This window comes from Oryx dammah, unplaced genomic scaffold (assembly GCF_014754425.2).
Source record: "Oryx dammah isolate SB20612 unplaced genomic scaffold, SCBI_Odam_1.1 HiC_scaffold_4, whole genome shotgun sequence".
In the NCBI taxonomy this organism is placed as follows: Eukaryota; Metazoa; Chordata; class Mammalia; order Artiodactyla; family Bovidae; genus Oryx; species Oryx dammah.
Genome location: NW_024070188.1, coordinates 15,458,249 through 15,476,213, shown reverse-complemented (window position 1 = coordinate 15,476,213; position 17,965 = coordinate 15,458,249). Strand labels below are relative to the sequence as shown.

The window sequence follows — 17,965 nt, the reverse complement described above, 5'->3', positions numbered from 1 at the left end:
ACAGCAAAATGTTGTCTGTTTGCATTTATTTTAGAGACAGCAATGAGGCACAAGGAACAAATAAAATAAAAGATGAAATCCAGAATAATGGTAAACAATTTCAACTCAGTACAAATGCTTTTTTGTTAGGCTTTAGAATTCTATAGCCAATGATACTCATAATAACTGAGAAAAAAATAGATCTTAAGTGCAGTATCCTATAGTTCAGCATAATGATATTTGTAATGGATATGTTAATTCTTGTTTCACTTGAAGATGATTTGAAATACAAATAGTACATGCTTTTGACCATCAGTTATGTCAATTCAATTTTCAAAGTTATAATTAATTCAAATTAGGTCTCTGAAATGCTGCTCTCCAATGTGAAACATAGTTTTATCAAAACGGAATCGCCTATTCTCTAAGGAGTTGAGTGATAGAAATATAACAGTGACTTATTTTATTGGAAATCAATTTTTTCAAATATGATAAATGCTTAAAATATTATATTTATGCTTAAAACTTTAAGGTATAATTCAATAGAATTAAAAAGGGATAATTTTTAAGAAAAACTACAAAATTTCAATACAATTTTGAGTTAAAAATCTCAAATTTTATTTACATCCCTAGGCATGGCCCTCCTCCTGGCACATGCTAACTTACTGACTAATAAGTGATGAGCTATTATTCATTTAGTTTAACTGATCATTGCTACTGAAATAGAAGTATCAGTTGTAACAAGGCTGTTGTTTACCAACCTGGTCATTGTAACATGGTATATCCCTGAATACATTATTGTTGTTGTTTAGTTGCTCAGTTGTGTCTGACTCTTTTGCCACCCCATAGACTGTAGTCAGGCTCCCCTCTCCATGGGATTTCCCAGACAAGAATATTGGAGTAGGCTGTCATTTTCTACTCCAGAGAATCTTCATGACCCACAGATCAAACCCGAATCTCCTGCAAGTTTCCTGAGCTTCAGGCAGATTTCTTACCACTGAGCCACCAAGGAAACCCCCCTAAAAATGAGTACATTTAATATATCATAGACCATCCCCAAGAAAAAGAAGTACAAAAAGGCAAAATGATTGTCTGAGGAGGACTTACAAATAGCTGAGAAAAGAAGAGAAGCTAAAGGCAAAGAAGGAAAGGAAAGATATACCCATCTGAATGCAGAGTTCCAAAGAATGGCAAGGAGAAAGAAGAAAGCCTTCCTCAGTGATCCATGCAAAGAAGTAGAGGAAAACAATAAAATGTGAAAGATTAGAGAGCTCTTTAAGAAAATTAGATACCAAGGGAACATTTTCATGCTGTTTATGGGGTTCTCAAGGCAAGAATATGAAGTGGTTTGCCATTCCCTTCTCCATTGCATCACGTTTTGTCAGAACTCTCCAACAGGACCTGTTCGATTTGGGTGGCCCTACATGGCAAGGCTCATAGTTTCGCTGAGTTAGACAAGGTTGGGGTCCCTGTGATCAGTTTGGTTTTCTATGATTGTGGTTTTCATTCTGTCTGCCCTCTGATGGATAAGGATAAGAGGCTTATGGAAGCTTCCTGATGGGAGAGACTGACTGAGGAGATACCTGGGTCTTGTTCTGATGGGCGGGGCCATGCTCAGGAAATCTTTAATCCAATTTTCTGTTGATGGGCGGGGCTGTGTTCCCTCCCTGTTGTTTGACCTGAGGTGGAGGTTATGAAGATGATGGGGACCTCCTTCATAGGTCCCATGCACACACTGTTGCACCCAGTGTCCCCAGCCCTGCAGCAGGCCACCACTGACCCACGCCTCCACCGGAGACTCCTGCACACTCCCGGGCAAGTCTGGCTCAGTCTCCTGTGAGCTGACTGCTCCTTTCTCCTGGGTCCTGGTGCACACAAGGTTCTGTTTGTGCCCTCCAAGAGTCCGTTTCCCCAGTCCTGTGTAAGTTCCGGTGGCTCTATGGAGGGGTTAAAGGTGACCTCCTCCAAGAGGGCTTATGCCTTACCCAGGTCTGCTGCACCGAGAGCCCCTGCCCTTGCAGCAGTCCACTGCAGACCTGTACCTCCATAGGAGACACTCAAACACAATTCTGGTTCAGTCTCTGTGGGGTCTCCTGGTCCTGGTGCGCCCAAAGTTTGTTTGATCCTTTTGAGCATCTCTGGTGGGTATGCAGCTTGATTCTAAATGCACTTTTACCCCTGCTACAGTCTGGCTGGGGCTTCTTCTTTGCCCTTGGATGTGGGGTATCTTTTTTTGGTGAGATCTAACATTCTGCAGTTGACAGTTGTTCAGCAGCAAGTTGTAGTGAAATGTGAAAGTGCTGCACTCAATATGCCAGCAAATTTGGAAAACTCAGCAGTGGCCACAGGACTGGAAAAGATCAGTTTTCATTCCAATCCCAAAGAAAGGCAACGCCAAAGAATGTTCAAACTACTGCACAACTGCACTCATCTCACACTCTAGCAAAGTAATGCTCAAAATTCTACAAGCCAGGCTTCAAAAGTATGTGAACTGTGAACTTCTATATGTTCAAGATGGATTTAGAAAAGGCAGAGAAACCAGAGATCAAATTGCCAACAGCCACTGGATCATTGAAAAAGCAAGTGAGTTCCAGAAAAACATCTATTTCTGCTTTATTGACTATGCCAAAGCCTTTCACTGTGTGGATCACAGCAAACTGTGGAAATTTCTTCAAGAGATGGGAATACCAGACCATCTTACCTGCCTCCTGAGAAATTTGTATGCAGGTCAAGAAGCAACAGTTAGAACGGGACATGGAAAAACAGACTGGTTCCAAATTGGGAAAGGAGTTTATATTGTCACCCTGTTATTTAACTTATAGGCAGAGTCATCATGCAAAACACCAGGCTGCTGGGATCAAAATTGCCAAGAGAAGTATCAATAACCTCAGATACACAGATGATACCACCCTTATGGCAGAAAGTGAAGAGAAACTAAAGAATCTCTTGACGAAAGTGAAAGAGGAGAATGGAAAAGCTGGCTTAAAACTCAACATTCAAAAGACAAACATCATGGCATCCAGTCCCATCACTTCATGACAAATAGATGGGAAAACAATGGAAACAGTGAGAGACTTTATTTTCTTGGTCTCCAAAGTCACTGCAGATGGTAACTGCAGCGATGAAATTAAAAGACACTTGCTCCTTGGAAGAAAAGCTATGACCAACATATTAAAAAGCAGAGACATCACTTTACCATCAAAGGTCAGTCTAGTCAAAGCTATGGTTTTCCAGTAGTCATGTATGGATGTGAAAACTGGACTACAAAGAAAGCTGAACGCCAAAGAATTGATGCTTTTGAACTGTGGTATTGGTGAAGATTATTGAGAATCTCTTGGACTGCAAGGAGATCAAACCAGTCCATCCTAAAGGAAATCAGTCCTGAGTATTCATTAGAAGGACTGATGCTGAAGCTGAAACTCCAATACTTTGGCCACCTGATATGAAGAACGGACTCATTGGAAAAGACCCTTATGCTGGAAAAGATTAAATTGGGAGGAGAAGGGGATGACAGAGGATGAAATGATTGGATGGCATCACTTTCTCAATGGGCATGAGTTTGAGCAAGCTCTGGGAGATGGTGATGGACAGGGAAGCCTGGTGTGCTACAGTCCATTGGGTTGAAAAGAGTCAGACACAACTGAGTGACTGAAATTACTGACTGAATATATCATAACTCTTGAGTCATAATTTAATACTTTAGGTTTTATATTCAGGTTTACTTTTCAGAGATCCAATGCACTTTATTAATCTATTCAAAGACTGAAAATCAAGTCACAATAAATTACTGACAATTAGAAATGTGAGTAGCAAGTTGAGAAATTGAGAGAAAAAAGAAGGCTCCCAAAATACTTGCAAAAGTTCATTTGCAAAATGCATTAGAACAGCTTTCAAGCAGAATAACAAATTCCCTTCTTAAGAGGTAAGAGACTAGACATTTTTTTAAACTATCTGAACATGGAGAATAAATAATGTCTCCTTCTGTCTCAAATCTTTTCTGGCTTTTTGACTTGTAGATTCTACCAAAGAGGTTTTTGACAGAGAACAGCTGGCATAGTCAATTGCCAAATCAATTCCTAAACTACTAGAATCTGTTATTTTCATTCTCAATAACTTCAGGAGCGACCAACAACCTTAGAGATAAACCTACTCTATGTTCTCCTCTATCTCAATTTGCTATTACTCTCACTACTAAGAATAAAATTCGCCTAAAAATCTAATGATGGAACTGGGTGATCTTTTATCAGGACTTAGGGGCAGCTTAATAGATACCCAGGAAATTTAAAAGTAAACCATATTCTAATATTCCTCCAGTAATTTTGGTGAGAAGTCATTCATGCCTCTGAGTATAGAATCTCAGTTCACTCTGCTTGTACTTTCTATACCGGATTCCTTTCACTGACAAAACCATCAAGGGCAGCTAAAAGTTATCAGCAAATTGCTTGCTTTCTTTGGCAGTTGTACTGGCAAGATTTAGGAGTGTGTGTCAAGTGTAAACTATAATGGAAATAGAGATTGTGAGTTTGTTTTAAATTGTACCACTCAAATCAGAGTGAAGAAAAGGAAGGGAAAAGAAAACCTAAGACACAGTGACCCCCTTTTCAGAAAACATAATTCTCCCTACAGTGCTGGAGACAATATCTATCTCAGCAAATTCTGCAACTTCCTCTAGGTTCAATTTCCTAGTCTCCGAGGTGGGAAACATATAACCCACCTCTGAGGGTTTAGTGTGAATTCAGTGAGATGATCCATGAGCAGCAACTCGCCACAGTGCCTGGTACACTGCTGCTGTTGCTGCTGCTGCTGCTGCTAAGTCGCTTCAGTCGTGTCCGACTCTGCGACCCCATAGACAGCAGCTCTCAGTAGAGTGGTGAATGTTTTCCATCATCAATGTTGTCATGACCATCTCTAACAACCTTCCGAAATCTTTTAAGGGTAGACACAGAATAACGTCTGGATGACCTCCTGAGTTTTTCTCCAGCTCTAGGCAAGCCATTGTTTTCAAGCTTCACTGTATCTTTCCTTTATCCTTATCCTCAAATACAGGGAGGTACGTTTTTAAGCTATTTTATCGAATTTGAAAGACAGCATGGATTCTCTTTTATACAGAGATTTCATTAAAACAGAATAGAATCAGTCTGATATCTTTCAACCACCCCCAAGTCCACACCACACAGGACTTGGCAAAGGGAAGGGATACTGCCATTATCCTATCCTTTATATATATCTGTAGGAAAATTTCTTTCCTGTCCCCCAATATTTTCTCTGACACATGAAACCATTCCATATTTAAAAGCATTTCAAAGAAATATGAAAAGCCTAAAGAAGAACCATAGAACCAATTAATAAGGAATATCCTGGTTTTGGAATTTACCTTAGGAAGAGAAAAGAAGGGATTAGCATTTTGTTTTAGTAAAGAGTTTTCTAATGGTTGCTTTAATGAAGATTATAAAACTCCTTATCTTTTCAACTACAAGCACATAATACAAATTTAAATATTTCAGTGCTTGTGCTTAATAGATAAAGGATAAAATGGGAACATGTTAATAATTATTATGTAATAGGATTAAAGCACAATTAAATTCACAAACACATTCTCACTTGAATGACACATTTGGAAATCATCCAACTTTTCCTCCTGTTTTAAATTGTGTATAATTGATATTGTGTCATTTAAAACAATGCACACTGCTTTTCCAATGTCTGCCAGGAGGCTATTTATAATTTACACAAAAAATATCCCTCTGGAGTAAAAATCATTATTAATGTAATCATGGTCATGAATAACAGAAAATGGAAAAGGTTTACATCTTAGGTAACCTCCATCTAAGAGAAGATGAAATCATCAGTTTGTTTCTCACTGGATGTTTCAATATGACAATGTTGGTGCTTTTCTATGTCTATTTTCCTCAATTTGTATCAGAGATTTCAATTATTAGAAACCCTGTCTACTAAACATGTGCCTGTTACATAAACAGCGTGAGTAGCTGCAAAAGTGGTGATTTATACATGACAGTTTTTTCTTCAGGAGGTCACCATATCAACCACAAAGCCATAATATTGAATAAAATAGAGTAATGGGGATTTAAGAAATGCAACATAAATAATTAAGTGTGAATGACAAAGGACAGACGCTAAAGTATTGTCGTTCAGTCACTAAGTTACATCTGAATCTTTGCAATCCCATAGACTGCAGCACATCAGGCTTCCCTATCCTTCACTATCTCCCAGTGTTTGCTCAAACTCATGTCCATTGAGTCAGTGATGTTATTTAATCATTTCATCTTCTGTCTCAAGGAAAACTCTTGCCCTCAAATCTTTCCCAGCATCAGGGTCTTTTACAATATGGGGTCTAATTTGGAAGGACACACTTGTATAGATAGTAACTATACTTGTTCAGTTTTTCTCCTGCATTGACTTTTCATTTGGTATTGTAAATAAAAAAGTTCATCTAATTATACCACTACATTTCCCCACCTTAGACTGAAAAAAATTGACCACCTGAATAAGAATTGGGCTTCCCCAGTGGCTCAGTGAAGAATCTGCCTGCAATGCAGGAGACCTGACTTGGATCATTGGGTTGGGAAGATCCCCTGGAGAAGGAAATGGAACCCAACCCAGTATTCTTGCCTGGAGAATCCCATGGACAGAAGAGCCTGGTGGACTATGGTCCAAAGGGTTGCAAATAGTTGGATATAAGGATAAATACTTAATTCATTGTAAGCAATTAATATTAACAATTAGAATAAAGCTGAAGTTAAACATTGGCAAAACACTAGGACTTCACCTTTATCAAGCCTGTCCGAGGTTCTGTGGCTCTTTTTTCTCTAGATTCTACTCTAGTGATCATATGGTTTAGTTGTCAGTAGTATGAAGAAAGAAAGTGAAGTCACTCAGTCATGTCTGACTCTTTGTGACCCTGTGGACTGTAGCCTACCAAGCTCCTCTGTCCATGGGATTCTCCAGGCAAGAATACTGGAGTGGGCTGCCATTTCCTTCTCCAGGAGATCTCCCCGTCCCAGTGATCGAACCTGGGTTTCTGCACTGGAGGCAGACACTTTAACCTCTGAGCCACCAGGGAAGCCCAATACGGTTTAGTTGCTAGTAGTACTTTCTTCCATTTTCTCCCCAAGCTTTCTTAATACTATTCATTGTTTGATTTGTAATAATTTCTGAAAAGATTGTAGCTTCCTTTGCTTTGAAAATCATGTTACCACCACTAGCACTGAATGCATACTAGGGGTCTGTACTAGGCTTCCCTGGTAGCTCAGCTAGTAAAGAATCTGCCTGCAAAGCAGAAGTCGCCAGTTCAATTCCTGAGTTGGGAAAATCCCCTGGAGAAGGGATAGGCTACCCACTCCAGTATTCTTGGCCTTCCCTGGTGCCTCAGATGGTAAAGAATCCTCCTGCAATGCAGGAGATCTGGGTTCGATCCCTGGGTTGGGAAGATCCCTTGGAGAAGGGAATGGCAACCCACTCCAGTATTCTAGACTGGAGAATCCCCACGGACAGAGGAGCCTAATGGGCTAGAGTCCATGGGGTTGCAAAGAGTTGGACACAACTGAGTGATTCAGCACATACAGGGGTCCAGTAACTGCTGGGAGATGATAGGATGACTTCAACATGTCAACCTAGATATTGAGAAGGAGATAGACAAAATGTATTATCTTCAAATGTGGAATAATTATTACTACTATGTGGGAATAACAGTATCATTGCCTCAACACAGAATATTTTAGAGAACCAAAATGTAAAATACAGTAGGCTAGACCAGCAGTCATGTGTGTACTGTACGTCACAGAATTGATCCAAAAACCCAGAGCAACTGGTTCAACAATCTACAACCTGTAAAGTTAGTATTGAAAAATTCATTATTGTCTTCATCTTGCCCAAACATTCTATACAAGAATAAAGCTATGGACAAGGAATATTTGGTTGCCAAATTAGGTCTCTCTGAAAGTAGCTATATCAAACTACTTAGTTTATAATTACTTATATCAAAATAGGTATGGGATATATTTATTTCTGTCTATGAATAAAATAAGGGCTTCTTTTAAAATAAGAAAATAAAATAAGACCTGCTTAAGAAAAAAGGGTTAAGAATTATGCATTTATTTGAATGGTTAGAAAATCCTAGATTCCCTGTTCTTTATCTACTGGGCCACCCAAATGAACCTTGGAAAAGCACGAGGAGAATATATTCACATAATCACTAGAATGCTTTTTTCATCTACGCTCTTGCATATAAATGACAGATAAGATTATTACAAGACATGACACATTAATAAATAACACCTAATTAGTTTGATAATTCTTTGATTAAGCTCTAATTTTCCTTGCTTCTCATGCAGCAATTCAAATTACTCTGTATTATTTGTTCCTTTTCAGACTATTTTAGAACATGCTTTGAATAGTCCCAGTAGGCTACCTGAGCAGGAATTTATTCTTATTTGACAGCAGGTCCATGCCATTAATAGTGACAAGGTAAGACCAAAACAGACACTGTAATAAAAGTTTCTGCACAGCAAAGACATTCCTCTAGAATCTGACACCTCTTTCAAAAGGGAAGGAGACAAAATTCTGAGAACATGAGAAAATGAAATGTTAGGGCTTCAGTGCAAAGAGAAAGTAATATGAACATTATATTGTGGGGAGAATACTTACTTACTTACCTGCCTTCCTCCCAAACCTAACGCCCTTAATCACAATGACACTGACTGAGAGCAGTACCAGTGCCCGAGGAATTGTGGCTACTCAGAAGCGCCTGGATCTATTTCTGCGCATTCTAGTTAGTTCTAAGGACTACAATGTTTAATGGGTTGATTGAGACAACTGTGAAAATTGGATACATTTATTTTAAACTGATTCCCCATACTTCAAGTAATCACAAAACAAATCTCATGGAGCCAAATCTGGGAACTATGCTCACCAGTGATGAGGTGTAGGCTCTCTCTGTTTTTTTTCTCACTTCTGTTTAATTCTATATGTTGTCTGCAGTTTACTGACACACACAGCAAACCCAGCTTTGTTAATTCTGAGACTCTGTCTCTAGAGGTACTATCAATAATTCCTTTAAGAATCTTTACATAAGGCCTATTTGCAATGCTTAGAAACCTGTCATCTTTCTAAATAACAGGATTATTTCCAGGAATGAATTAAAAGGGCTGCTCTGAGATGATCATCAATAATTTTTTTCAGCAAGATAAATATTATACATCATGAATTCAATTCAGTAAACATAGCATGTATCTGGCAAGGTATGAGGCAACAGGGATTTAAAGGTAAATTTTTATTGAAGGTGTATATAAGGCAGTAAAGGAAGACTTGCTAGAAAGTGAATGATAATAATATGTGATAATTAAATTGGAAAGATAATAAGTGGTGAGCAGAAAATCATAATTTTGCTATATTTGGGCACCATTGCTACCATTATACATTCAAATAGTACATATTATGGTTAGGTAGTGTTCTAAGCATACGCATCTATGCATAAACTATTCTGTACCTTAACCCAGTAAAATAATATCAATTTTCCTATTTTAAAGGAGAAATAGGCATCATGCATATTTTTGTTTACTGCTCTATCCATAGAATCTGGATAGATGGATATTCATAGAACTCATCTAGAAGACATTTAAACCAAACTCATTAATGCATATAAGGCAGGATTTTTATATGGACCTCAATTTAACACTATAATTACATATTATTACACCCATATTATATAATTAGCAGAACCAAGGAGAGAAGACATAGGATGACTAGAACAGGCAAAACTGGTCTAGTATGCTATCTGTTGATGTGGTTCTAAAAAATATTTCCCCCTCCCTATCAAACAACCTTGGATATGTGTTCAGTTAGTAAAGAAGAGTCAACAGTTGAAAAGCGTTGGATTCTTAGTGCGATTTGACCATCTGCTCATGTGTTCTGCAACAGTTCCATTGTTAGCCTCATCTGACAGAGGAGCAAACAGAGACTTAACGAGATTGAGTAACTTGACTAAAGTTATCATTTCAAGCAAGTGGCAGAGCCTTGATTTGAAATGAAGTAGACTGGATCTGGAGTCTGTGTGCTTAACCATGTGTCCTCACTCCCTGTCATGTCCATGCACTACATGGCTACTGCTGAAGAATAAAAATAAAATGATGCAAAACAACAGAAATCAGCCAAAGAAAAAAAAGGAAGCTATTGCTCTCCTTTAGGTTATGAACAGGTCCGGTTCCAGCACTTTACTATTGGTTTTGGTCAACAGTCATACATATCTCAATTTTCTTATTTATATCAATACCTCATTTAAGTTTCTACCTCTTGTGTGAACTTAAATTGTCAGATAGTTTGTAGCATTTTGAGTTGCAATATTAATTTCTTAAGTCACTTATACACAGTTGCCATCACCCGTGGGAAATGGCTTGTGAATTGTGACTCTCCTTCCAAATTATATTTTAAACTCAACAGCTTTAGCAATATTCCACACACTTTCTTCTGTTTCTAATACCTTAAGCAGAGGACTGCCTGATCATATCTCTGAAATGCTGGTTTTGCGTCACTGTCCTGCTTTAAATCTTTTAAAGGTTCTCGCCCGTGACAAAAATCAGCTGTGCCTGACTGACCACGTGTCTGTAATCTATCACCACAAACATCACTTCTTACGCCCTAATGTTTTCTAATCTTAATTTATCCTCTTTCCAGTCTGGTATCATCATCGCCACACAAACACATCGATGTCACACACACTGCTATGTTCTCATTCACTTTCTCTTTCTTTCATACACAAAGCAAGCCCTATTATTCTTCAACAGTGAGTCAAATTTATCCATCTCTCAAGTTTTAGATGCATATTACCTCCTCTGAAACTTGTAATATTTAGTGTCTGTATTATGAAATTTCTCAAGTTTAACCTTTTTCTTTATTAGTTCTTATTCACTCTTTCAAACAATCATATGCCATACTTCTTAAAAGAGAGATCATTTTAAGTATTCTTATGTCCTTTATTGTGCTCACTTTGGGACCGCTGAGCATGCAGAAGATACTCAGCGTTTATATTCTGACTTATTTCACTCACTGTCTTGGCAACTCTATCTCCACAACCGACCTCTCACTGGAAGTCCACAACTGATCCTCTAACAGCCTCCTCGTTCAGAATTTGCTGTGAGAGTTAAATGAGTGTGTGAAGGCACCCAGATTGAACTTTAGTATTTAGCATATGGATGATTATAAAATGACATTTGGATTGGAATTTTCACATATTCCTCTTTGGCAACTGACTACTATTTGTGGCTTTAAGAATAAGTGAATTCAAAGTCTTCTCCAGCTCTGCCCACTCCAGTGGGCACTCTCTTCCTTTACTTCCTATTTAGGGCATCTTTTGGGGTTTTCAGGCCAACAATCTCTGAATAAGCTTTCACTTTCCTCTCTTATGGTATCAGTATTGATAAATCCTATGAGTTTACCTTTGTGATATTTCTAAAATCAACTTAGTTATCGTCATACCACCTGAGGTCAAGCTTTACTTCCTCTCTTTGGACATACTTGTCCTTCCAATTTCATTCTGTCTGAACCATCTTGCATAACGTTTCCAATTTCATTTCTCTTTCTAGGTCCTTTCATGACAATCAAAGTGAACCACTAGCAGTTCCTTGTCTATGTCTGGGATGCTGAGAGATTTGGTCTTACTCCGGAGGGCTTGAAGATTAGGCAGACCTGAGTTTAAATTCTCTGTCCATGCAGTGTGTGACCTGGACAAAACACTTGAACTCTCTGTGCCTCAGTTCTCTCATCTATTTATATAAAACAGGGATAATAAAACACTACACTCAAAGTTATATAAGGATTAAATAAGATTATTTTAAGAGCCTGTGTGCTGAGTCACTCAGTCAAGTCTGACTCTTTGCGACACTTTGGACTATAACTCTGTCAGGCTCCTCTGTCCATGGAATTTTTCAAGACAAGAATATTGGGGTGGGTTGCCATTTCTTTCTCCAAAGGATCTTCCTGACCCAGGCATTTCCTGCGTCTCTGCATTACAGACAGATTCTTTACTGCTGAGCCATCAGGGAAGACCATTTTAAGAACCTGGCAAAATTAAATACTCAGTAATTGATAGTCACAAAAGAACATTTCAAGATATTGTAATTCTGTGCTTTAATTATTATCCCTTCAGCCTTAAATATTTTTAGCCTTAAGTTGACATAGGCATATCCTACCCATTTTTCAAAGTGCATTTCAATTTTTACCTCTTTCACAAGATTTTCTCTGAACGTTCATACTAGAAGCACTATCCTTTTGCAGTAAACTTCCATAGTAAAAGGAAAGCAAAATAGCTTGGGAAAGGACATGTGTACATATTACTTAATCATTTTAAGAATCTTAAGAAATGAATTTTATAAAAAAATTCTCAAGACGAAAAGCTAAAACAAATAAACAAACCCCACAAGAAAAGTATTTAAATCCTATTTTAATAGAAATATGGCCCTCACCTTTCTATTCTCTCCATTGGTTCCCAGTGTATTATCTGGGTCCACTGAAGCCAATCTTGGTTTTTTTTGTTTCTTTTTTGGAGCTATTCTCACTATTCACAAAGACTAATATTCCATGCCTTATTTTTATAGATCTTCCAAGGAACTAAGAAAAATGAATTATTTTTAAACAATAAAACTCATTCTATCTTGTAATTATCATGTGACATTACTGGTCAGTTTTAAAAAGTCAGGACACATTATGGAATATTCCTGATCTTATTTTTCTTATATCTTGAACAATTTCTATTTTGTAAACTTAGGAATTATTTCATCATTAATCATTAATTATTCCCAACAATTTTTGTAAAAAGAAAAAAAAATTAAGAAGATAGAATAATGATGGGATTGCTTAGAAGGATGATGAAGTTGTAAAATAAATCATTATTTCATCATTCGGTTTTTTTCATTGTCTTGACTAAAGTTTTGTATCATCATTCAAGAAGTTACAAAAGTCTGGAGAAACTGTTATGGTCTATAATTTTTAGCTTCATTTAATACAGTTTGGAATTTAGAGTTTTTATTTCCCATCCATTATTGCAAAGAGAAGAATATTGACAAAGGAAGATATTTAAATTATTGGGTGAATCAGAAGATGAATGCGAAAAGACAGTTTGTAGTACACTAAACCTTAATGATTAGGATGAAATTGAAATTGACCATTCAAGTGAAATTTAAGACCATTTACCTTCATAAGAAAATGAATTATCTCAAATTCAAGAATCAGTGAGCAAACAACACATTCAAAAAGGGAATGTGGTATCCTCATCCTCAGCTTGGAATTTATCATGCAATAGTTTGTGACTAGAGTATAAAATATTTCATTTCATTGAAACGTTATGTTATAGTACTCTTTTGTGTTTCCATAAAATCTGTGTGCCAAAATTTATGCTTTTTTAAACCATACAAATGGCAAGGAATTCAGAAGGATTAATAATGTATAAATTTAAAGATTATTGGATTTATCATTCTAATCAATGCTTATAAATCTAAAAATAAAAATGTTTTTCAATTATGGAATAAAGATGACATCTTTTCAACAAAATTATGAGCCATTAAAAATTTCAAAAATTCATTTGCTGCATTCTGATGATGGACATTCTGAAAGAATTTGAAGTAATAATATCCCAGAATCTATTAAAGATGTTTGAAACATGGAACTGGTATCTACAAGGTGGATGCATTGTAAGTTCATGCATGATAGTTGATGAGCAGTTCAGTTCCTTTTGAAAGACGTTTCCCATTTGGTGTGTGTACACCTTCAAAACCAGGGAATTGATGAAATAAACATTTAACTTTGATATGTTTAAGTTTTTAATCACAATTTTCACCATTCCTTTAATCTTACTTCTGCAAACAATTTTTAAATGATTTAACCTATTAAAAATATTAAGAGGTCCAGATGATAAGTGAAGATAACTATTTATTCCTAATATCCTGAGATTAACATGTACATTTTCTGAACATCTATTGCATGTCTATCTAGTTATCCTCAGTTATAAAATTATTTGTACTGTGTCTTATCTCTTTTCTGGATTATCAGCTTAGAGAGGGGATTCAACAATTGCTTTTTGAATAAACATCAAAACTCCCAAAGCTTTTGCTTTGTAAAAATAATTAGATGTTTGGAACTAAAGTGAGTATATTTTTTAGGAGCAGGATTTTTTTAGAGAAGAGTACAGCAAGGCTAAATTTTACCTTGTCTTCTCCAATTGAGCTCTGAAATACATTAAATTAAACCATTAAATAACAGTGACTATAATACAATTACATTTGACCTCTTCTCAGCAGGATCAAACCAAAAATGCAGTTAAGCACCACTGAAGTTCAAGAAAAGGATCTTAATAAAATGAGCATACTAACTTATTCCTTGAGGCCCTTTCTAGCTATGGTCTTAAAACCCACAGAATTGGAATACCTTATTATAGTCAGAAAAGATTTTGGTAGGTGAATACCTTCAATTTTAAGAGAATAAATGGCACTGAAAGTAGAATAAATTACCTTGACATAAATTCTTGACTCAAGCAAAAGTCAGACAGCAGCTGGAATTTCAATGGTGGGATAACTTCTAAGGGATAAACTTTAACTTGTATTGAACTTTAATCATAATGGCTACAGAGATGAAAAGTTGGAAAAAAGTGTTAAAATTACTAAGTGAAAGCACATTAACCCTGGTCCTTGTACAGGACATTTAAATTGATTTATCTATACTGAGTATAAGACTCTCTAAGCCACGTGATTTCTTACCCATAGAAATGTGTCTCTTGTTTAACTTGGTTGATTCTGTCCAGCAATGCATGCAATTTATTCGGCCCAAGTGGAAGTTGATTAAGAGAGAGAATGAAAATGCCTAGCAAGATCATGATACTTCTTTTAAAGAGTCGGCCTAAATAATGAAACTACCAGTAGGCTGTCACGTAAGAAAAATATGCTTAGCCACAAAATATGGAAAAGGAAATTGGAGTTACTGGAAAGTTGATAAAGGTTAATAAATCTAAAGGCTTCTACCTTGAACATCTGTACTATGGATTTCTAAAAACAATAAAAGCAAAAAGACAAAAGACACTGTAAATTGAGTCTCAGTCTGGCAACCAATGTCTGCCTTGACCAGTTTTAATAGTTCTCTTACAACATTATTAATTTGTAAATATATATGTACTCCTATGTTCACTGAAGCACTATTTACAATAGCCAAGACATGAAAGCAACTTAAGTATCCATCAGTAGATACTGATAAAGAAGATGTGGTAGATATATATATATACACATATATATTTCAGTGGAATATTGTCCAGCCATAAAAAAGTATGAAATCTTTCCATCTGAGGCAAGATGGATGGTCCTGGAAGTTATTATACTTAAGCGAAATAAATCAGAAAGAAAAAAACAAATACCACATGATCTCACATATATGTAGAATATAAAAAAATAAAACAAATGAACAAACAAAATAAAAGAGAAACAAATGCTTAGACACAGAGAACAAACTGGTGGGTGCCAGAGAGGAGCAGATCAGGCAATGCACAAAATAGATGAAGGGGATTAAGAGGTAGAAACTCACAGCCACAAAATAAATACAACATGGGGATGTAATGTCCACATAGGAAATATAGTCAATAGTTTTGCAAAAACTTTGTATGGTGATGGATGGTAACTGGATTTATTGTGGTTATTTCATAATAATATTTCATAAAAATATCAAATCACTATGCTGTAAATCTGAAATTAATATAATAATACTCTATATTAATTATAGCAGAATAACAATTTTAAAATACAAAATAAATTGAAAAAAGAAAATGACAGCTAGACCCTCTAGCGCTACAGGGAAAGTAAAAGTCATCGGCTTCAGGACAGCCCTCATGGAAGAATGGGGTCTCTCTCTCTCTCTTCCTCTTCCCCTCCTTCCTCCCTAAAGAAGGTTAGGGGCTATTCAAAATGCATCTTGTTACATTGAACATCTACACATTTAGGAGATATCACGGTGGGGTTGCTATATCAGTGAAAGGCAGCAGCAAAAGTATTTATTTATATTTGATAGCAGTTTTATTCATCAGGAGCTCCAAACTGGAAATAACCCAGATATCCAACAACAGTGAAATAGCAAAAGTATTTCTTGAAGAAAGAAGCTCTTCAATGTCTAGAATATCCTAAAATTATACATTATAGACATTTGTCTTCTGAAGTTGCTTAGTTTCAGCCTTAATAGCAAATACTAACTTTCTAGGCGTAAATAGAATTTTCAAAATTTTTCAACTTTTTGCTTCCCAGGTGGTACACATGGTAAAGAACCTGCCTGCGACGTGGGAGACCAGAGTTTTATCCCTGGGTTAGGAAGATCCCCTGTAGTAGAAAACGGCAGCCCACGCCAATATTCTTGCCTGGAGAACTCCATGGACAGTATAATCTATGGGGTTGCAAAGAGTCGGACGTGACTGAGCAACTAACTTCATAGAGTGAGTTAGCATAAAAGAATTTTAGCTAAAACAACAAAATGATCTGATCTTTACAGTTAAGATTACAGGACCAATTAAGATGGTCCCTGTAATTGAGGTGGGGATTATTTCTGACTATAGGATAGTGCATATTCACTGTAGAGAAAGAGCAATTCTGTTCATCTTTAGATAGCTAAAAAATTTTAAGACTATATTAGAGGCATTTTATTTGATGGGATAAAAAAGCAAAATGTGAGACTTCCATCAAGGCATTAGCACATTTACAAGGTTTTTCAAATTTGAGCTGTAATTTGGGCTACTTTGGAGGGTGGGACAATATTGTACAAAAAAAAAAAAACAAAAAACACTTTCTCCCACAGGGAAAAATCAAGTTTTAGTTGTAAAAACTCATTACTAATAATTAATAACAAACTCTAACTAAACAATAACAGGTGTTCCACTAATCCCAAACAGAAACAGATGGAAGCACAAATGTTTTATAAATACTGGATACATGCAGAGCAATAAACTTGGCAGGAATTGTTTTATTCTGTAATTGTCAGTCAGAGTCAAAGTCTTATCACTTGCATTTTCTCTAAATTAATATGACCATATTAAATCTTGTTTTTCAGTCCTTGTTTCTGAAAATGAGAGCCATATTTAGTGATTTCTCACTTCATCTTATGTACTATCTCACCAAAAAAGATAGAATTATTAATTTACCTTCTGTACACTTATGAAGCTTATTTATATATTTTATATGAAACAATGAGCATACCATACATGTTTCCATTCTCCAACTTCTTCCATTTCCAGACAAGAAATAGTGCTTTACATATGCTTTAATTTCTTATAAATTATAGCAATGAACTTTCAAACTCATGAATGCAGGCAGATGAAATAAATTATGAGGGCAACTAGAAAGTCAATGAATGGTATTAAGAAATCTAATTCTATGGTACTTGGGAATTTTTTTTTTAAAGAGTTTGATTATTACACAGTGCTAGAGATTTGAACTCATGGCTATTTAGAGAATTTTTTACTTATGACTTTAGAAGGGCTCCTCTGTATGGCTAATAGTATGGGGACTCAGAACAGATCTCTCAAGGTATGCCACTTTGGCATGTAGATTATTTTGAGCTAAAGGCAATCAAGATCCTACAGGCTCAAGAGAAATTAGTGCCCCTCCCTTAATGAAATATAAGTATTTAAATTGGGGATTTTTCCCAGAAAAAGTGTTATTACAGGAGATAATTTTTATCTAAGTGTCCTCATCTGTATGGCAGGATAATCACCTAAGTACCTAAAACCTGATTTTTTTTTTTTGTATTGTTCTGTGAATTATCCTCTCGTACCTGAGAGCCCCAGACCCCTGCCCTATTCCACAGCTCAGGGTGGCAATATATATACTCATTTTACCTTTCTGTCTGTGAACCTCTTTGGTATGTGAGCTCTCTGAGCCGTGTGTGTAGTTGGGGGTGATTCCTGTGTGTGTGTAGCTGGGGGTGATTCCTGTATTTATATGTATGTATATATGTA

The 17,965-nt window shown here is 36.4% G+C and overlaps 1 long non-coding RNA gene across 1 annotated transcript in view; it reads left to right on the top strand.

Moving 5' to 3' along the window:
- Positions 1 to 11,646, top strand: part of LOC120862867 — a 43,743-nt gene extending 32,097 nt beyond the window's left edge. Inside the window, exon 3 of the long non-coding RNA XR_005720866.1 lies at positions 11,574 to 11,646. This is a non-coding gene — a long non-coding RNA (uncharacterized LOC120862867). The remainder of the gene's footprint in view (positions 1 to 11,573) is intronic.
- The last annotated feature ends 6,319 nt before the right edge of the window (positions 11,647 to 17,965 follow it).